Here is a 22,897-nt window from a genome sequence, read left to right on the forward strand (position 1 = left end):
TTAAGACTCTGCACTTCCAATGCAGGGGGTCGGGGAATTAAGACCCTGCATGCCACATGGCATGGTCAAAAAATAAAGACAAAAACAGATAATCAACAAGGACCTACTGTATAACACAGGGAACTCTACTCAGTACATTCTAATAACCTATATAGGAAAAGAATCGGAAAAAGAATGGGTATATGTGTAACTGAATCACTTTGCTATATACCTGAAACTAACACAACACTGTAAATCAACTATACTCCAATATAAAATAAAAATTTAAATTTAAAAAGACAGAAGCCAACTTGGTAAATAGAGCTGAAAATGAAAGGAAAATAAATTGAGTTTTGAAGACACTATCTGAGGTTCGTGCTCAGCCATACCCAAAACCAGCCCTACCCCTGTGCAGCGTAGCCTGAGAAGTGAAGTTGCTCAGCCATGTGTGACTCCTTGCGATCCCATACACTGCAGCCTACCAGGCTCCTCTGTCCGTGGAATTTTCCAGGCATGATTACTAGAGGGGGTTGCCATTTCCTTCTCCAGCAGATCTTCCCGACCTGGGGGTCGAACCCAGGTCTCCCACATTGCAGGCAGATGATTTACCCTCTGAGCCACCAGGGAAGTGAGCCACCAGGGAAGTGCAGTGTAGCCTACAAGAATCAATACCTTCTGGTTTTGCTGAAAACTCTTTGAGCAGGTTCTTGTGTCCCTTGCAATTAAGAGCCCTAACCAGGGTTTCCCTGGTGGCTCAGTGATAAAGAACCTCTTTGCCAATGCTGGAGACACGGGTTCGATTCCTGGTCTGGGAAGATCCCACATACCACAGAAAAGCTAAGCCCGTGCACCACACCTACTGAACCAGTGCTTTAGAGTCTAGGAGCGCAACTCCTGAGCCCACACACCTAGAGCCTGTGCTCCTCACCAAGAGCAGCCACCACAACGAGAAGCCCATGCACCACGGCTGGAGAGAGGCCCCTGCTCTCTGCAACTAGAAAAAAGCCCATGGAACAATGAAGACCCGGCACAGCCAAAAAGATAATAAATAAATTAAAATTAACAGAATTTAAAGAAAGAGCCCTAACCAATCAACACACACACAAAAAATTTCCTGAGGTGACTGAGGCAGGAAAACCACATGGTGAATCGGTCTCTCTGCCCAAATATTATAAAGACCCCCATTCCAGTGGGAGCTCTTTTATTTTGCCTTCTGGCCACCTTGTCTGGGCCAGAAAAGGGCACTGGTAGGAGACCCTTGGGCTTCCACTTTATTTTCCTTCTCAGTTCTGGGCCTCCTGCTCCTCATATCACATCAATTCACCTGCTTTCATTCTCTCTCTCAATCTCTAGCCTCGCCACCCCCTTCTCTCCTCTCTTTCTTTCTCCAGTTAGTTTGGACCACAGCAACGCATGCTCATGAAAGAGTCTGCGGGTTTCAAGTAATAAGATACAGGGGATTAAAGTTCTGGAAAACGTACAGTTGCATTCAAGCCAGCTCATAAAACCCGGCAAGGCAGCAGAGGGCACAAGCTGCCCCCAGGTGGGTCCACTTTTACTCTAAGCACCAGACCCATGAAGGAGCAGGAGAGCAGCCACCCCACCCCACTCCAAAAGTGCTGTGACTACAACAACCTCGCTCTCCATATTTTGGGGAAATGTTTCATTTAAAAATATTCTATCCCAAAATATACAAGCAGCTCATGCAGCTCAATATAAAAAAATAAAAAATGGGTGGAAGACCTAAATAGACATTTCTCAAAAGAAGACACACAGATGGCCAAGAGTCACATGAAAAGATGCTCAACATCATTCATTATTAGAGAAATGCAAATCAAAACTACAGTGAGGTATCACTTTATACCAGTTAGAATGCTGCTAAGTCGCTTCAGTCGTGTCCGACTCTGTGTGACCCCATAGACGGCAGCCCACCAGGCTCCCCCATCCCCAGGATTCTTCAGGCAAGAACACTGGAGTGGGTTGCCATTTCCTTCTCCAATGCATGAAAATGAAAAGTGAAAGTGATGTCGCTCAGTCATGTCTGACTCTTAGCGACCCCATGGACTTCAGCCTACCAGGCTCCTCCGTCCATGCGATTTTCCAGGCAAGAATTCCATCGCCTTCTCCATCAGTTAGAATGGCCATCATCAAAAAAGTCTATGATTAATAAATGCTGGAGAGGGTGTGGAGAAAAGAGAATGCGTTTGCACTATTGGTGGGAATGTAAACTGATATAGTCACTATGGATAACAGGATGGAGGTTCCTTTAAAAACTAGGAATAAAACCACCCTATGACCCAGCAATCCCACTCCTGGGCATACACCCTGAGAAAACCATAACTCAAAAAAAAAAAAACCACGTACCCCAATGTTCACTGCAGCACTTTTTACAATAACTAGGACATGGAAGCAACCTAGATGTCCATCGACAGATGAATGAATAAAGAAGATGTGGTACATATGTACAATGGGATATTACTCAGCCACAAAAAGGAATGAAATTGGGTCATTTGTAGTGATGTGGATGGACCAAGGGTCTGTCATAAAGAAGGAAGTGCATCAGAAAAAAGAACAAATATTGTATATCAATGTATATGTATGGGATCTAGAAAAATGGTACAGATGAACCTATTTCCAGGGCAGGAATAGAGACGCAGATGCAGAGAACAGAATGTGGACTCAGGAGGCGAGGGGAAGGGCGAGGCGAATTGGGAGATTAGGATTGACAATACAGCAGTGATGACGGTTTAGTTGTTAAGTTGTGCCCAACTCTTAGTGATCCCCATGGACTGTAGACCATCAGTTTCCTCCGTCCATGGAATTCTCCAGGCAAGAATACTGGAGTGGGTAGCCATTTCCTTCTCCAGGGGACCTTCCCAACCCAGGGAAGGGTTCATCTCCTGCACTCCAGACAGTCTCCTGCATCTCAAGCGATTCTTGACCTCTGAGCCACCAGGGAAGCCCATACGTGTATACATATACACTACCATGGGTAAAACGGATGGCTGGTGGGAACCTGCTAAAGCACAGGGATCCCAGCTCAGAGCTCTGTGATGATCTACAGGGGTGGGATGGGGGTCAGGTGGAGTGAGGTCTAAGAGGGAGGGGATATATGTATATGTATAGCTGATTCACTTTGCTGTAGCACAGAAACTAACACAACAATTATACAATGTAAAGCAATTATACTCTGATAAAAAAATATATATTCTACCTTGTGACCAAACCACGTATCCCGATTTGGGGTTCTGGAAGCATGGCTACTGCTCACGTGGCAACAACCGAGCAGTCTGAGTTCTCAGGAAACACACCTCTCATGACAGATAGGCTCCGCCCCAGTGGCACTCAGGGCCTGTGTAGTCACTGTCCTTTCCAACACTAGGGCAAGGGGTGGGCACTGGCAGATTCCAGCTCTTAGGACCCCAAGTACAGACAGCCCCATGCAGAGGAGGAAAGCGTTCTTGGTCCCCCTGGGCCTTGATTGCCATAGTCTGGCCCTCGGATGATTTATACAGGCCACACAAATATTTTTTATTCCAATTATCCTAATTTAAGGACATTTTAGAAAACTATATAACTAGAAAGTAACTTGATGGATATGATTGCCTGAGAGGTGGCCAAAATACAAATGAGTCAAGTCAAAATATAAAATAAATAATAGCTCAGTGATCTACTGTAATGACAAAAAATCATAAAGGTGGCAGAGAAAGAAAGACATTTAGCAAACTCTGCCCTTTGTTGTCGCTCTAACGTCTTCAGAGGAGTCTGTTTCTCTGGACCACGTTTCTTCAGAGTATTGTCTTGTTTTTCTTGCCTTCAACCCTCACCCACTTCCCTATAGAGCAGAGAAATGTCATATTTGGCTACGTAAGAACAGTGACCAGGCTACTGGGCTTACAGGAATCTCTCCGCTCTGCTGAAAGAACAACACATTGCATGATGAAGTGTGCCCCAGCAGTGGCTGCTCTTGTTCAGTCGCTCAGTCGTGTCTGACTCTTTGCGACCCCATGGACTACAGCATGCCAGGCTTCCCTGTCCTTCACTATTCCCCAGAGTTGGCTCAAACTCACGTCCATCAAGTGAGTGATGCCGTCAAACCATCTCATGCTCTGTTGCCCCCTTCTGGTCTTGCCCTCAATCTGTCCCACCATCAGGGTCTTTTCCAGTGCGTTGGCTCTTCACATCAGGTGACCAAAGTACTGGAGCTTCAGCTCCAGCATCAGTCCTTCCAATGAATATTCAGGGCTTATTTCCTTCAGAATGGACTGGTTGGATCTCCTTGCAGTCCAAGGGGCTCTCAAAAGTCTGCTCCAACACCACAGTTCAGAAGCATCAATTCTTTGGCACTCAGTTGTCTTTACGGTCCAACTCTCACATCCATACATGACCACTGGAAAAACCATAGCTTGGACTAGATGGATCTTTGTCAACAAAGTAATGTCTCTGCTTTTTAATATGCTGTCTAGATTTGTCATAGCTTTTCTTCCAAGGAGCAAGTGTCTTTTAATTTCATGACTGCAGTCACCATCTGCAGTGATTTTGGAGCCCAGGAAAATAAAACCTGCCACTGTTTCCATTTTTTCCCCATCTATTTGCCATGAAGTGATGGGACCAGATGCCATGATTTTAGTTTTTTGAATGTTGTTTTAAGCCAACTTTTTCACTCTCCTCTTTCACCTTCATCAAGAAGTTCTTTAGTTCCTCTCTGCTTTCTGCCATTAGGGTGGTGTCATCTGCATATCTGAGGTTATTGATATTTCTCCCGGCAATCTTGATTCCAGCTTGAGCTTCATCCAGCCCGGCATTTCACATGATGTACCCTGCATAGAAATTCAACAACAAGGTGACACTATTCAGCCTTGATGTACTCCTTTCCCAACTTTGAGCCCTAGTGATTAGGTGATCCTAGTACACACTTCGCATGCAGACTTCACACTGGGGCACATGATAAAAGGCTCATCTGCTCACAACTTTATTCTGACTGTGGTTCAACACTTTTTAAACTTGTACGAAATGAAGAACGGTGCTGGGTGCAGTGGTGGAAGAGGAGGAGTGGGGGGTGTGCAGGGGAGACTACACTCTCCACGCTCAGCGTTCACAGGAGGAACAATGGCCAAGCCACACAACCTATTGCATCCACAATTTTCTAGCCTAGTGTGGTCAGCTTCCAGTTGTCCCTTCTATGGACTCTGTACCTGCATCTCTAATCTACACATATTGCTAAGCTAGGCAAAAGAAACTCAGTCCATAGCAATACATTTGGGGGAAAAAATAGACTTGGAGTCTTGGAACTAGTTGTTCACCCTGCAGGATGCACCAGAAGTCAAGCCAGGAGCCTGAATTTCAACGTCAGAAAATCTGGAATCAAGTCTTGATCATCTGTCTTATTGGCTGCATGATGTTAGTTGACTCATTTCTTAGGTCGTTAGCCCCAGTTTCCTCACTTTATAAAGGTAGAGGGCTTGTGGTTCAGTGGTAAAGAATCCGCCTGCCAGTGCAGGAGACACAGGTTCAAGCCCTGGTCCGGGAAGATCCTACATGCCACGGAGCAACTAAGCTCGTGCACCACAACTATTGAGCCTCTGCTCTAGAGCCTGGGAACTGCAACTACTGAGCCCATGCGCCATAATTACTGAAGCCCACAGAGTCTAGAACTTGTGTTCCACTACAAAGGAAGCCACCACAATGAGAAGCTGTGCAGCGCCACTAGAGCGCAGCCCTGCTCACTACAACGAGAGAAAAGCCAGTGCAGCAACGAAGACCCAGCACAGCCAAAAATAAACAGTTTTTTTAAAAAAAACGTAGACTACCACCCCAATCTCTCCAAGTCCTTGTGACAACTCAGATGGATTAATTCACATAAAGCAGTTGGCTCATGGTTGACAAATACTGACTGTTCATTCCCTGGTTCCTCACCCTCCTTCCTTCCCGTGGAAAGCCCATGGGAGGAAGGAGAGGGGTTGCCAGGAGGCGGCTGGCGGGACCCTGAGATGTGGGTTTTGCAGGCAGAAAGCTGCAGCTCTATTCTCTCGCCCCGGCCCCTCCAGCCCTAAAGACAGGGCCACTTTGTTGTGTTCTCAGGGAAACCAGCTCCTTTCACACCATCTGGCTTTGGAGGACAGAACCTAACAGGGGAGACGGGTCAGGCAAGGGCAGAGAATGCTGGGCTAAGACACACGGCCAAGGCTGTGCTTCCTAGTGGGCCCTGCCCAGGGCCTCTCCTTTGCCAGGGGCTACATTCTGGATTTTCCCTCTCGTGGATGCTCTCTCCAACACACCAGCCTGTTTGGCAATCAAACTCCCAGTGATGGGCTAGACTGTTGGTGGGTCACACGGCTTGGATGTCATCCCAGACTCTGTGCAGTCTGGATGGATGGTCTGCCACAGCCACGATGTGGGGCATCTGATTCAACTGTAGAGAGGAGACATTTAGATGCTTTGTCTCCTTTATTATTATTTTAAAAATGAATATAATGTCACTACCAAAAAATGGAGCAGAAAATTGAAAAGTTTCCCGAGATAACCACTGTAAGTGAATTTTATCTGCAAGCATTTCAATTCTCCCTTGTTACAAACTATATTACTGTCACTCTGATTTCTCATAAACCATTTTCTCTCAATATAACAATGCATCTGGCAAGTGGCTGCGATAAGGGACATCCTGAGACCATCCAAGGCTACAGGTTCTGGAGGAACCCCAAGTTCTGGAGGTAAAGGTGGAGCCTCTCTGAAGGGTGGTGCTGGCCACATCTACATATGTCCCAGGTTCAAGTGTGACCTTCAGAGCCCAGTGCTAGTGAGGTGCATCGCACACTGTCAGAAGCCAAACAGCTGCCCCTTTCTTGAACTCAAAAACTTAGCAGACAGGAGGAGTAGAGATTTCAGGCTGCAGATTTCTGCAATCACAGGATGACAGGCAAAAACAGGTACAGAAAACGGACTTAAAGAAGCATCTCTGTACTGTGTTCCATTAATACACCCTGAGTATTTCTCTCCAATGGCAAGGCTTCTCAAGGGGTGTCCATTCTGCGCACCTATGCATTTTGCAAAGGGGTGGAGTGGGGTTCATAATGACTCCATATTGCTATGAATTAAAGTACTATTTAATTAGTACATTGAGCATTTAAACAACTTCTTTATGATGCATAATTGATAACGTTTTGGGTACACAGCTTTGCTGAGTCACTTTAAAAGTTTCAAGGCCTCGGATGACAACTACACTTTCTCCTGGCACTCGGCAGCCTGCCACGTGCTCTTTCGGGGCCTGTTCCACTAAAGAGGGTAGCAGTTCTGGGAGCTCCCAGGTTGGTGACTTTCAAAGCAAAAACAGCTGCCTCACAGCTGCTGAGAAGCCAGGGCAAGTCCTTGTCTTCCTGCTGCCAACTCAGGAGGGAAAGACAGCAGCAGGTGTGGAAAGCAGACCTCATCCTCCAGGAGCCAACAGAGCAGAAAGGAGCGGCCGGCCGAAGTGCACCGCAGCAGGGGTGAGGGGAGGGCTCCCCCCACGGCTATGCCTCCAGCCACAGAGTCAGGGAGATGTGAACACCTGGATGGGCTGACTTCCTGTCGGGAAATCTCCCTGGCTGCTTTCACCAGTCACAAGTCTGCAGCCCAGGTAGGCTGAGTTGACAGAAAATCTGAGCCTGGGGCAAGTTCATCTTTGAGGCTGTGTGAGTTTGCTTGTTGCTGCTGTTCAGTCACTGAATCGTGTCTGACTCTTTGCGACCCCATGGACTGCAGCACGCCAGGCTCCTCTGTTTGGAGTCTGCTCAATTCCCGGAGCTTGCTCAAATTCATGTTCATTGAGTCAGTAATGCCATCCAGCCATCTCATCCTCTGTTGTCTCCTTCTCCTCCTGCCTTCAATCTTTCCCAGCATCAGGGTCTTTTCCAATGAATTGGCTCTTCTCATTAGGTGGCCAAAGTATTGAAGCTTTAGCTTCAGCATCAGTCCTTCCAATGAATATTCAGGACTGATTTCCTTTAGGATGGACTGGTTGGATCTCCTTGCAGTCCAAGGGACTCTCAAGAGTCTTATCCAACACCACAGTTCAAAAGCATCAATTCTTTCGCACTCAGCTTTCTTTATAGTCCAACTCTCACATCCATACATGACTACTGGAAAAACCACAGCTTTGACTAGATGGACCTTTGTTGGCAAAGTAATGTGTCTGCTTTCTGATATGCTGTCTAGGTTTGTCATAGCTTTTCTTCCCAGGAGCAAGTGTCTTTAAATTTCATGACTGCAGTCACCAACTGCAGTGGTTTGGAGCCCAAGAAAATAAAGTTTGTCCCTGTTTCCTTTAGTGTTCTAGGGCTGCTATAAAACTGTACTGCAGATGAAGTGGCTCAAACAACAGAAACTTACTTCCTCACAACTCTTGGGGCTAGAAATCTGAGATCAAGATGCCACCAGGGTCAGTCTCCTCTGAGGCCCCCTGCTTTCACTTGTAAGTGACCACCTTTTCCTGTGTCTTCACACGATCTTTGCCCTCATAGGTCTGCACCTCAAGGCTTTTATTAGGCCGCACATCATTAGGACCCAACTCATGACCTCTTTTTATATTAAGTACATTTCCAAAGATCCTACAAATACAGTCACATTCAGGAGGTTAGGATTTTAATGTCTGAATTTGAAGGGGAACAAAACTCAGCACGGGCTTCCCTTGTGGCTCAGCTGGTAAAGAATCAGCCTGCAATGCAAGAGACCTGGGTTTGATCCCTGGGTTGGGGAGATCCCCTGGAGAAGGGAAAGGCTACCCACTCCAGTATTCTTGCCTAGAGAATTCCATGGACCGTACAGTCCATGAGGTCGCAAAGAGTCGGACACAACTAAGTGATTTTCACTTCACTTCAAAACTCAGCACATAACAAAAGCCTTCTCTCCTAGATTTCCTCTCACTCTGTTGTACGACCCTCACCTGAGCTTCTTCCTGTGCTTTGTCTGAATCCAAACACTAACTGGATGCTGTTGGGACTGACCATGGGAGCTGATGGAGAAGAGAGACATTAGCTAGGCCAGTATGATTCCCCTTCTCTCAGGAATATAAACACAAAATCTGGAGAGAGGCTGCCAGTGGGTCGTGGAAGGCGAGAGAACATGCATGAACAGGAGCTGGTGAACCACGCAGGCTGAAGATGACTTCTGACTCCGCTGCTGGAAGCCTTTGAGCCACTGGGGACACAGGAACGCCTCCCAGACCCAGTCGCCCAGAGCAATATCCACACTGGAGTTTGGGTTCTGAGGTTTCTGAACAATTACACAAGGATCCAGAAAATAAAACCCCTTGTTTGAGCTGATGTTGCTATGTATCTACCTCTCACAATGGCAACAAAAGATACATCCAGGATAGTATAGATATAATACAAAACATATATGTAATTTTTAACTTTCTGGTAGCCATATTAAAAAATGTAAAAGAAGTCAGTAAAATTTAAATAAATATTTTATCTAATCGATTAAGTTCAAAATATTATTTCAACATGTAATCAATATAAAAAAGGTTAATGAGAATGTATGTGCATATATTTATAATGTCCACTCCAGGGTTTCCTGGAGAATCCCATGGACAGAGGGGCTGGCAGGCTACGGTCAACAGGGTCACAAAGAGCCAGACATGACTAAGCACAGCACATATATATAATGTATTATACACAGACACACACACACACACACACACACACACACACACACTCTGGGCTATGCAATTCTAACGCACAATCCCAGTTGGGGCCTCCAACCCTACCAAGTACATAGGTAAAGCCATTACACGGATTGTTCAGGTCCTAAATTTGGCTTTTTCTTTATTGTCTCAATTGAGTGATTCTGTTTCTCTAGAATCCCATCTAGAGTGGAGCACAAGGACATATTTACTTAGGAGCTTATGGAGCACCCTTGCTTTTAGATTTGGAAATAAGAGAAATATTGAGATGATTTGCAGTCTGGGATAAAATACCAGGGATTCAGCGTCATGCGAATTTATCCAGCTTGCACCACGGAGGTAGGCAACCCTGGAAATAGGGCGTCCAGGTCTGTCTGTTAAGAAAGCTGCGGCAGGACTTCCTTGGTGGTTCAGGGGTTAAGACTCTGCACTTCCAAAGCAGGAGACACAGGTTTGACCCCTGGTTGGGGAAGTTCCACATGCCGTGCAGTACAGCCAAAAATAAAAATGAGGGAACCCTCCTACACCATTAGTGGGAATGTAAATTGCCACAACCACTACAGAGAACAGTATGGAGGTTCCTCAAAAAACTAAAAAAGATCCACCGTATGACCCAGCAATCCCACTCCCGAGCATATACCCGGAGAAAGCCATAATTCAAAAAGATGCATGCACTCCAATGTGCATTGCAGCATCAAACTAAATGCCTATCAATAGAGGAAAGGAGAAGGAAGATGTAGTACATAAATACAAGGGAAAATTAGCCATAAAAAGTACCAAAACACTGTAATTTGCAGAGGTGTGGATAGACCTAGAGACTATCATACGGAGTGAAGTCAGAGAAGCAAACATTGTGTACTATCTCTTATATGTGGAATCTAGAAAAATGTTAGAGATGAACCAAAGCAGAAGAGAGACACAGATGCAGAGGACAAACATATGGATACCAAGGAAGGGGGCTGGTGCGATGAGGGTCAGGAGTGACACATACACACCACTATGTATAAAACAGGTAACTAGTGAGAAACCACTGTACAGCACAAGCAACTCTACCCAGCGCTCTGCAGGGACCTAATGGGAAGGAGACCTGAAAAAAGTGGATATGTGTATACGTAACTGATTCCCAAGCAGAAACTAACACAACACTGTAAGGCAAAAGTGGGAAAGTGTCAGTCGCTCAGTCACGTCCTACTCTTTTGCAACCCCATGGACTGCAGCCCTCCAGGTTCCTCATCCATGGCATTCTCCAGGCAAGAATACTGGAGTGGGTATTCTTCTCCCATGTCCTTCTCCAGGGGATCTTCCTGACCCAGGGGTCAAACCCAGGTCTCTTGCAATGTAGGCAGATTTTTTTACCATCTGTGCCACTAAGGCAACTATACTCCAATAAAAGTTAAAAATTAAAAAAAAAAATATTGGTAAAGGGTAAATAAAATTAAACAACATGTATTTGAGTCCTCAAAAATGTTATTTACATATATTTTATTTCTTAATAAATTTTATCATAAAAAATAAAGTGCTAAGTTAAAAAGAATAGCAGAAAGAACTCCTGTATACATTTTATCCAGATTCCCCAACTGATAACATCTTTCAAAAAAAAAGAAAGCGATGGTAGAGTGGACTCTGTTATCCCCTTCCCCCTTACAGATGAGGACAATGAAGCTGAGAGGTGACATGACTTATTGAAGGTCACTCACTAGTGGGTCGGAGAAGGCAATGGCACCCCACTCCAGTACTCTTGCCTGGAAAATCCCATGGACGGAGGAGCCTGGTAGGCTGCAGTCCATGGGGTCGCTGAGGGTTGGACATGACTGAGTGACTTCACTTTCACTTTTCACTTTCATGCATTGGAGAAGGAAATGGCAACCCACTCCAATGTTGTTGCCTGGAGAATCCCAGGGACGGGGGAGCCTGGTGGGCTGCTGTCTATGGGGTCGCATAGAGTCAGACACGACTGAAGTGACTCAGCAGCAGCAGCAGCACTAGTGGGTAGTAAGAGCCAAGACGCAACCCAGTTCCCTCTAATTCCCAAAGTGGTACTGTTCATGCTACCCAAGGTTCCAGGGACTTGGGTTTAAAAAATAAGTGTTTTAGTGGCAAGTGTTGTTGTTATTGGTGTAGTAGCAGATCATTCAGGTCCTAAGCTCAAGCACTTTGTCCATGGGATACCCTTCTACCTCACAATGAGCAAGTGATCCCAGTACTGGGAGAGACTCTGATTACTTTACTCTCCTGCTCTGCTGAGAAGCCTGGGGTCAGGCCAGCCTGGTGTTTTGAGTGGGAAGGTGTTGAGTGGGAAGCCAGAGCTATTCTCCTTGATGGGCGGAGCCAGGTGAGTAAGATGGTGTCTGTTACAGCTCAGAGTGTCTGGGAACAATGGTGCCCTCCCAAGCTCTGGGATCTGCCCTCAGGATGCCACACCACCTGTGCAACAATCCTCCTCCCCCCTCCAGTCTCTGGAACTGCTCCTGTCTTAGACCCAGCCCAGGTCTCCTGATCCCTCAAATGTATTAATAGACTCACCTGTGTGGGTCTGAGTTTAATTATACTTGTCTGGCAAGGGATTTGGGGAGATTTAATTTAAGGCTGGTGTTGAATGCTTTTAAATTATGTTAAATTTTCTGAGGCACCCAGGTGCAACACACATCTTTTATAAATTACAGAGCAAATGCTGTGGAGGCTGGGTGCACAGAAGGGCCAAGGATCAGAACAGATCCCCAGAGGATGAGATATATTTCTGGCAACAAGGAAGAGCTTAACGCACACCTCTCATTATTGTTAATGGGAGCTGGGTGTTCAGCTCATTCTCTGGACACCCGTACCATGTAAATTTAGCTCTTGGAATTCAGTTGCTCACAGCTCCCTGCCCGCCCGGTAGCACTGAGTCCTGGTGAAATGTGTGTCAAGTTCTTCAAAACAATTATTGCTGCTAGAGGAAAAATGATCAGCCAAGTACTCAGATGTTAACACTCCTCAGAGCTGGAAATGGAAATGAGTTCTGGAAATGTTTGCTTTCTGTTTAAAATGAATCTGTAGACATCTCAGAGGCTGTGTGTAAAAATGGGAGGAGGGATTTTTAACAGATGATAATGAGCTTGGGAGGGCGCTAGCAAGGTGTAGAGGCCAGAGCAATGATCTGCGGGTCACAGTGGTAGAGTTTTTGCCATGGCTCTGCTATGTGACCTTGGGTGAAGTGCTTAAACTCTCTGGTCTCCTTCTAGGAGTCTAACTCACAAAGGTGTTCAGACAAATGATATATGTTAGAATCTAAATAATGATGCAAATCATTGGGAAGAGTACTTGAAGACTCATCAAGTGTGATTGAAATCCTCCCAAATGAGCAAGGGAGCAAGAAATCAAAATGAACCCTCCTGTGCAAAGGTGGGCCCCCTTCACTCCTGGGGTCATGGTGGCCCAGATCCTACTGATTCCTGGACAGAGAGATGATTTGGGGGAAGAGTCCAAGGATAGGATTGGAGACCCCTCTACCAAGAAGATTCCACTTGCACTTAGAACTAGAAAATTCTGACAGCGACCCCAAGGCATGGACAGGAAATATATTTTAAATTTTATTTATTTATTTGGCTGCACTGGGTCTTAGTTGTGGCACATGGGATCTTTAACTACAGATGTGAACTCTCAGTAGTAGCATGTGGGATCCAGTTCCCTCACCAGGGATCAAACCTGGGCTCCTGCACTGGGAGCACAGAATCTTAGCCACTGGACCACCAGGGCAGTTCCTGGACAGGAAATCAACAGGGGGCTCTTTATGTCGTCTCAGTTTTGGTTAAGATCCCAGAGGCAGAGAAGTATGAGAGAACACTAGGAGTCAAGGAAGCTCCAGTCCAAAGTGGGGTGCTCGACCATTACACAGGCCACTGCGAAGATGTGTCCACCAGCCATCATCTGCCCGGAGCTGAAGGAAGCTTCCAGGTTTTCTTTGGACAGGCATGAGAGTGTGCCCTGAGTCTGCAAGGCTCTATCCTTCATTGGGGTCGTGAAGGAGGGCTGAGGCTTTACCCCTTTTCAATTCAGCTGATAATGGCTTCAAAAGAATCACTTGGAGAGTCTGATCTGTGTCCCCTGGAATGCTTGGGGGACAGAGACTAAGTCTGGCTCACTCCTCAAGAAGCCCACAGGCAGAGGCATGCTGAACCAGCCTGGTGGCGGAGCAGAGAGGGTTCCTGAAAACTGACTATATATCCACAGTGGCCATCTCCCCAGGATGAGATGTGGGACTGCAAGAAGGGACCTGGCCTAGCAAAACATCTTAGACCCGGCCCATATGGGCCACCTGGAAGGAAAGTGAACTACAGGGCCAGTGGACTACAAGGGCTGAAGGAGAAAAGGTGATACCCATGGCAGTTGAAGGCTCCCAAGATGTCCCCCCATAAACCCCACATGGGCCCTGCTGGGAACCTGTCCACCCAAGAGGTAACAGCATGGGTTATAGCAACACCAGCCAAATTCGAGTTTTCCTACCCCCATCTCTGCTCTCTCCACCCTCTCCAGGCTCTGGAGGAGCCAGAAGCAGCCTGGTAAAGTGAAGAGAAGATGAACAGGACAGTGGGGATGGAAGAGAATCCAGCCAACCTTCATCCATCTCCTACTGCTCAAACCTAAGCTGGGAGGACAGAGCTTTCCTGTTTCAGTCAAGTTTGGTTTTAATTATTACAGCAGACTGGGTACTTTTAATTACTGAACTGTAACTATTCTTAAACGACCAGAATTTGTGTGTGTGTGGCCTCACCATGTGGCTTGCAGAATCTTAGTTCCCCAACCAGGTACTGAACTCAGGCCATGCAGTGAAAGCATAGTGTCCTAACTACTGGACCATTCAGGGAATTCCCAAGAAATTTTATCATGGATGGATAAAAATTGCTACAGAGAATGGATCTGGAGAGTCAACAATGAGAAAGGGCTGGTGCTGAAGCTGAAGCTCCAATACTTAAGTCACCTGACGTAAAGAGCAAACTCACTGGAAAAGACCCTGATGCTGGGAAAGATTATGGGCAGGAGGAGAAGGGGATGACAGAGGATGAGATGGTTAGATGGCATCATCAACTCAATGGACGTGAGTTTGAGCAAACTCCAGGAGATGGTGAAGGACAGAGGAGCCTGGTGTGTTGCAGTCCATGGGGCTGCGAAGTCAGACACGACTGAGTGACTGAACAACAACAAAATTGTTTTCTACCTGCACCCCCCAAGTTTGGGTCAGTCAGTGTGCCAGTTACACACGCTGCAGGGATATCCGTGTGCTTGCAATGGTTGTCGCCCTCTGGACAGGTCTGGCTTGGTGGGAGTGGTCAGCTCATTCACCAACCCAGGAGGGCAGATGAGATGGCCAGTGACATGATGCAGCCACTGCTCCCTGGAGCCAGGGCTTAGAAAGGTTTGGGGGGACACTGACTCTTCCCAGTCCCCGTATGTTTAGTCAGTGTCCCAGATAAACACATTTCCAAAGGTGCTTCACCATCTCTATAATGGATATTTGAGTCATAAAAGCCTGTGTGCTTAGTCACTTCAGTCATGTCCGACTCTGTGCAAACGTATGGACTATAGCCCACCAGGCTCCTCTGTCCATGGGTTCTCCAGGCAAGAGTACTGGAGAGGGTTCCTGTGCCCTCCTCCAGGGGATCTTCCCAACCCAGGGATTGAACCTTTGTCATTTATGTCTCCTGCATGGACAGGCAAGGAATCTCATTTCATTTAATTTTATCAATTGTACAGTAAAGACCAAAGAGGTTAAGGCCTTTGCTAAAATCACTGTTCTTTTGGTTGCAAATAACAAAAACCAAGTCAGGAAGGAAAGGATAGGAGGGAGTGAGAGAAAAGAAAAAGGCAAATATGTGGAACGTTTATTAGCTTTTGTATGTGAGGAAAATTATTTGTACCAGAGAAGGCAATGGCACCCCACTCCAGTACTCTTGCTTGGAAAATCCATGGACAGAGGAGCCTGGTAGGCTGCAGTCCATGGGGTCGCTAAGAGTCGGGAACGACTGAGCAACTTCAATTTCACTTTTCACTTTCATGCATTGGAGAAGGAAATGGCAACCCACTCCAGTGTTCTTGCCTGGAGAATCCCAGGGACGGGGAAGCCTGGTGGGCTGCTGTCTCTGGGGTCGCACAGAGTCGGACACGACTGAAGCGACTTAGCAGCAGCAGCAGCATTATTTGTACAGGTAAGGCTGTATCTGGGGCTTCCCTGGTGGCTCAGATGGTAAAGAATCTGCCTGCAATGTGGGAGATCCAGGTTCGATCCCTGGGTGGGAAAGATCTCCTGGAGAAGGGCATGGCAACCTCCTTCAGTATTCTTGCCTAGAGGATTCCATGGACAGAGGAGTCCATAGCAAAGAGTCAGACACGACTGAGCGACTAACACTTTCACTTTCACTTTCAAGGCTGTTTCTAGGTGCTCAATTAACATTATCCCAAACATGTATGTTTTTTCCATTTCTTGCCAATGCATTTGCTTTGCTGTGAACAAAGATGGCCACCAGTAGCTCCAGTATTCTACCAACTGGGCAATCCCAGTGAAAAAGAGTGGTTCCAGCAGACGTCACAGCTTGAATTTCATTGACCTGGTTTAAATTGCATGCCCAATGCTGAACTAATCACCATACATCTGAATGTCCTGGCCTAGAACATTCCTTGGGGCTGGGATTTGGGATCAGTCCCAGGGAAAACATGGCAAGTGAGTGAGAAAGAGCTGCTGGTACTTGAAGACGAGGACATGGGTGATAGGCAGGCAAAAACAACAGATGCTCACTCTGGACAGAACGCCAGTAAGTAAATGGCAAAGCAGGGATCAGAATGTACATGTTTTGATTCCTAAACCAAAGATTTTTGTCAGTCCAAAGAAATTTCACTGAAATTTATATTTTTTATAAATTTATATTATTTATAAAAAGTGACTCTCTTTTTATATTTTATTCGCTGGAATTAATAGATAAATTAATAGGTAAATTCGCTAGCATTAATAGGTAATCCCAAAACTCAATTTATCCTGCATGAAGGACCTGTTAAAAATACACCCATGTAAACAATATCATTTCACACACAAGACAGCAAATGAGACCCCTAGCCTCGTTGTATTAGTATTGTTCCAGAAAATAATTTGTCCTCTAATTGATTCTGACACTTGAGAAAGCTCTAATTTGATAAACTCCTGATACAGGATTACAAAGCACTGTTGCTTTCGCATGCGTGAGACAAAATTTAGAGCAAGCTGACAACAGAGCCCAATGTATGCTTCAGGGCTCTTGGGAGTTCTGTCCACCCATCACCGTGAGGTCCAAAAGGGAAGAGGTGAACATGGCTTGTGGAAGGGACAGAGCTGTTAATTTGTCAGATGAGATCAAGAGCATACATAGGATGTCTAATGGGAAGGCTGGGGTTTTCTTTTGTTTATATTTACCTGTACATAAGAAAAGGAAGCTTTTTTTTTTTTTTTTTTTTGCATAGAAACAACACCTAGACTATTTTTAATCCTTATCTTTGCTACACAGACGTTCAGAAGCATCAATTAAATGAGTGGATTCTGGCTGGCGGTCAAGCGAGTCACTAATCCTAAACACGCGATGCTTTACCTGAAGCACGGAGGCAGAGAAATGGGAGGAAGGTGGGCCATGGAGTGGTATTTCCATAATCTCTCAGTGCCTCCTTTCTTCCTGAATGTTAAACTTGGGACTGGAAGTCCAGACCCTGCTGGGCCACAACCTGAGATGAAATGAGAGGGAGCTGAGAGTTGGAGGGTCCTATGTCCGGAGTGCCTTCAAGGCCCTGAATGTGAGCTATGACATCTGAAGCAGACAAACTGAAGTTGGTTTGTGTTACTTAAGAGCCTGGACATCAGTGGATACAATTTTTGATGCACTTAAATCAGAGACTTCCCTGGTGGTCAATTGGCTAATACTTCATGCTCCCAATGCAGGAAACCTGGGTTTGGTCCCTGGTTGGGGAACTAGATTCCGCATGCTCTAACTAAGAGTTTGCACGCCACAACAAAGATCGAAGACCCCATGTGCCACAACTAAGACCAGTACAGCCAAATAAGTAAATAAATATTAAAAAATAAAATAAAGCAAATCATTGCATGCACACAAAATTCCTGAGAAAGATGGGTGCCCCCTGATCTCCCCAAGAAGAAACCTGCCCAGTAGAGGGGTGCGTGCACGCTAAGTTGCTTCAGTCCTGTCCCACTGTTTGTGACCCTATGTACCACAGCCCGCCAGGCTCTTCTGTCCATGGGATTCTCCAGGCAAGAATACTGGAGTGGGTTGCCAAGCCCTCTTCCAGGGGATCTTCTCCACCCAGAGATCAAACCAGCATTTCTTATGTCTCCTGCATTGGTGGCTGGGTTCTTTACCCCTAGTGCCACCAGGGAAGCCCCCCTAGATGGGTAAGTGATACAAACATATGGTCTCTCAGTTACCAATTCATACAACAGTATGGCCTGCTGCTGCTGCTGCTGCTGCTGCTGCTGCTGCTGCTGCTAAGTCGCTTCAGTCGTGTCTGACTCTGTGTGACCCCACAGACGGCAGCCCACCAGGCTCCCCCATCCCTGGGATTCTCCAGGCAAGAACACTGAAGTGGGTTGCCATTTCCTTCTTCAATACATGAAAGTGAAAAGTGAAAGTGAAGTCGCTCAGTTGTGTCCGACTCTTAGCGACCCCGTGGACTGCAGCCTACCAGGCTCCTCCGTCCATGGGAGTTTCCAGGCAAGAGTACTGGAGTGGGGTGCCATTGCCTTCTCCAAAGCTTTCAGTGAAGGCCACTTTAAAGTTTGATCAGCTTTCATCTATCCATCTATATGTCCATCCACCTAACGAATCTTCCTAAGTTCCCATGTATCGCAGGCTGGGCACGTGAGACCTGATCTCCAACATCTGGAAGCATCAAGCATCCGGGGAGCACACACTGAACAGCAAACGGTTCCAAGGGCGCTGAGGGTGACAGGCGTGAAGGGCCAGGGGCGTGCCCACGCCTCCAGGTCCTGCTTTCAGGAACCACTACTGCCCCAGGTGTGGGGCTCCAAGAGGGTCACCGCCAACGGCGGACAACAGCTGGAAGGAGGGGGCTGCCCAACACAGAAGGCAGGCTTTGTGCTGGCCCCGTGTGGAAAGGCTGACTGGCTTTCAGATGGATTTCCTATCATTTATCTTCTTATCAAAAGGTTTAATCACTTCCTGCTCTCCTGCCTGTATGGGAATAATGAGCTTATTCTCTCCTGACCAATATAATGCACAATAGAAACAGTTCAGAGACTCCTCTGCCTTCTAAAATGAATGTTTTTATTGTATGCACATCATCAGAGTCCCAGTAAAAGGTGTGTTTAAAGAAGAAAAATAAATCTCAGGAATCCCATGCATGGCTCTTGCACATTGCCTGCTGTCCTTTGTGAAGATGAATTTTACGGGAAAATGAGTTGTCATGTCATTTCCCCCCAATGCTGAATATATTTTGACGTGTAAGAGAGACCTCTGGCTTCTAGAGAAGAAAGCAGGCTCTTTCAGGATTGTCCGCCTCTCTGTCCGGAATGAGAAAGTGCTTAGAAACTGGAAACTAACCATGGTGGGTTTTGTGCAGAGTTGGGGTGCTTAAGTCTTGTTCTGGAAACAGTTAAAAATCCAACATTACACTCCTGGATGACAAGGTCTACCTCATATACCTTGATGCCTCAGTTAGCTCACCCCCTAAACAAAGCCCCTTTCTGTGAAGTCAGACATAATAAATACAGCCGAAGCAGCATGGAGCCAGAGCCGCTCTGAGAGATGGAGGCTCCCAGGACCCCTTTGGCTCGTCCTGTGCAGAACCATCAAGTCTTTGCTGTGATTCTGGCTTTCCAGATTCCTTCCTCTGTCCTCTCTCCCAGGTCAGAGCTGGGGCCTCATCCTCTTTCCAGCATCAAAAGGTGAACCAGTCGTTGCCTCCCATGAAAGAATTCATCACTGACACTGCAGCTTCAGCAGTGTTTGACCTTTCCTCTAACTGTATGATCAAGGTGCATTTGAGGCACTTAGAAGTGGGTGAAGGGACTTCCCAAGGTGGCAGAGTGGTAAATAATCCACCTGCCAATGCAGGAAACACAAGAGACACAGGCTCAGTCCCTGGTTCAGGAAGATTCCCTGGAGAAGGAAATGGCAACCCACTCCAGTATTCTTGCCTGGAAAATTCCATGGACAGAGGAGTCTGGTGGCCTATAGTCCACGGGGTCGCAAAGAGCTGGATACAACTTAGCGACTGAGCACACACACACAAGTGGGTGAAGAGGTATTAAGGGACGGAGCTGATGGGCCCTAAAAGACCTCAACAGCCTTATGACCCAAAATGTGGTCCCTGGACCAGCAGAATCTGCATCCCCTGGGAGCTTGTTAGGAATGCAGATGCTCAGGCTCCAGCAGCTGAACTGGATGGGAATGTGCACTGTAACAAGACCCCCAGGTGGTGCTGATGGCACTGATCAGGGACCACGGTTTGAGAACTACTGCCTAAGAACTAGTCAGGGAATCAACACTCCTTGAGTTTCCCCTGGGGTGTTTTCCACTGGGGGTTGAAGAGGCAGTTAATGAGCTTTCATTTCCTTGCTGACAGAGGTGACCAACCAGCAGGGCAGTATACTTGGGGTGGAAAACTCACTTCCCATTCATTGCTATCAGCTGTCACCCAGATCCAGCCTCTCCTGCATCCCACATCCCCTGCACCTCCTCTCACACTGCTCAGGCCTGCCTCTCTGCCTACAGGATTTCCAGCCTAAATTGTCAGGCACACGAGAGAGGGTCCCAGTTAATTATCACAACATAATTGCAGAAAATCCAAACCAGGTGATATACAGTAGTATAGACTTAAGAGTCTCATGTTATATACAAAATCAGAATATGAATCCCCCCCAAAAAAATCCATCAGGAACTGCATAATTTTAAGACCAGCAGAGACCCTTGGAAACCATTTGCATTTTTCCCACATGTAAGGCCATAGAAATGTCTGCCATGCTTTTTCAGGATCTGTAATCTGTGAACCTTCTTAATGTTTATATATATGAAAGTCTGTTAGTATATTGGTGACTATTTTGCTAATATTAATCATTACTGATAGAATTTATTATCTTAAGAAAATCTGATATAGAAGTACCACTTAAAAGAGCCCTGAATGGGGATGTTAATGGGGGCTGATAATAGGGGCCCCCAAATCAAAATCTTGGCAAGAGAAGTTAGATGTGGCAAAATGCCATGATAAAACCCATCCATACACTCTGACATGCTGTTAATGGAAGAAAAGGCTCTGCCAAATATTAAAGATAATGCTGGGGGTGGGGAGGCAGCTTGAAAGCGAGAGGACAACATAGTAATTACAGATTTATGTGCTCCTGGAACACAGACCCCTGACTTCACATTTGCTGCTATGGGAAAAGTTGTCTTGAATTATGCAGGATCCTCATAAAAGCATGGGATGCATAAAATGTGACCATGACATACATGAGAATATTTCACTCCTCAGGCCCCTGAAGCCAAAAATGCATCCTGATGTGTCTAATGTGATTTCTCTCCTAGGTTCTAGAACTCCCCTCCTCTGCTGGGAGAGGCCGCCTCACAGTCTCCATCTGTCCCCTGGGACCCCCCTCCGCCCACCCACACACCCACATACCCACCCTGTATCACACATAGTAGACATCCAATAACATGCTAATTGCCAACAAGAGACTTGGTTTGTAATTCATTCTTTGCTGTTGTTTTTTAATCCAGGCTGATAATACTTTTGAGTTCTAGCTTTGAGCAGGACTCCTGTCTGCTCGGTGTTTTACTGGTGCCTCAGTTTCCCATCTTTGCAAAGAGATTGGTCCCCAGCTGAAAGTCGTTGCTTGGAGAGAGTTCTATGAAGGTACAGATGGTGTGCCCTTCAGAAGCAAGGAGGGCAGGGGCCTCAGTTGTCTCTAGCAGTGGGAAAGGGTGTATAAGTCCACCCACACTTCTGTGCCCACTCTAGTCCCAGGGTTGGGGGGAGGGCATCACAGATGGACACAGTCACCCCATTCTTTCTCCCCCTGTGAGACATGTACTTGTCTCTCCAGCAGTGGATACACAGGGCTAGAACTCGGGAGACAGGGTGGATTCTGCTCTGGGGTCTCTTCTGGAAGTGGCAAGTTGAAATTGTGAGTGATGAGCTTTGAGTATTAAGAGGAAACAGCTGATGGAGGCTGAAGGTGGGAGACACTGCCTCAGGGGTCAAGAGGGGGAGACTAAAAGCTAATCTGGGAGGTGGGGTGACAGCAGCCCGAATGGGACAGCCTTTCTGCTGCTCTTGTGCAAGCTCCTCCTCCGTCCCCACCCTGGAAGGAGGGTCAAGAGGCCAACAGAGAAGTACGGAGTTGAACCACATGACACTGCCGTTTCTAGGCACAAAACGGTTGACTGTGGGCAACTTCATACACTTTCATCTAAAACTACCTGATGGAAAGGTTCAAGAGGGAGGAGGACATGGGCTGTTGTTGTTCAGGCGCTCAGTCGTGTCCGACTCTTTGCGACCCCATGGACTGCAGCACATCAGGCCTCCCTGTCCTTCACCATCTACTGGAGCTTGCTCAAACTCATGTCCATTGAGTCAGTGATGCCATCCAACCATCTAGTCCTCTGTCATCCCCTTCTCCTCCTGCCTTCAATCTTTCTCAGCATCAGGGTCTTTTCTAAGGAGTCAGTTATTTGCATCAGGTGGCCAAAGTATTGGAGCTTCAGCATCAGTCCTTCCAATGAATATTTAGGACTGAATTCCTTTAGGATTGACTGGTTTGATCTCCTTGCTGTCCAAGAGACTCTCAAGAGTCTCCTTGAGAGTCCTGAACACAGTTCAAAGGCATCAATTCTTTGGCACTCAGCTTTCTTTATAGTCCAACTCTCACATCCATACATGACTACTAGAAAAACCACAGCTTTGACTATACAGACCTTTGTCAGTAAGTAATGTCTCTGCTTTTTAATATGCTATCTATGTTTGTCATAGCTTTTCTTCCAAGGAGCAAGCATCTTTTAATTTCGTGACTGCAGTCACCATCTGCAGTGATTTTGGAGCCCAAGAAAATTGTCTGTCACTGTTGCCATTTTTTCCCCATCTATTTGCCATGAAGTGATGGGACTGGATGCCATTTTCACTCTCTTCTTTCACTTTCATCAAGAGGCTCTTTAGTTCCTCTTCATTTTCTGCCATAAGGGTGGTGTCATCTGCATATCTGAGGTTATTGATATTTCTCCCTGCAATCCTGATTCC

Source organism: Bos mutus, chromosome 7 (assembly GCF_027580195.1).
Source record: "Bos mutus isolate GX-2022 chromosome 7, NWIPB_WYAK_1.1, whole genome shotgun sequence".
NCBI lineage: Eukaryota > Metazoa > Chordata > Mammalia > Artiodactyla > Bovidae > Bos > Bos mutus.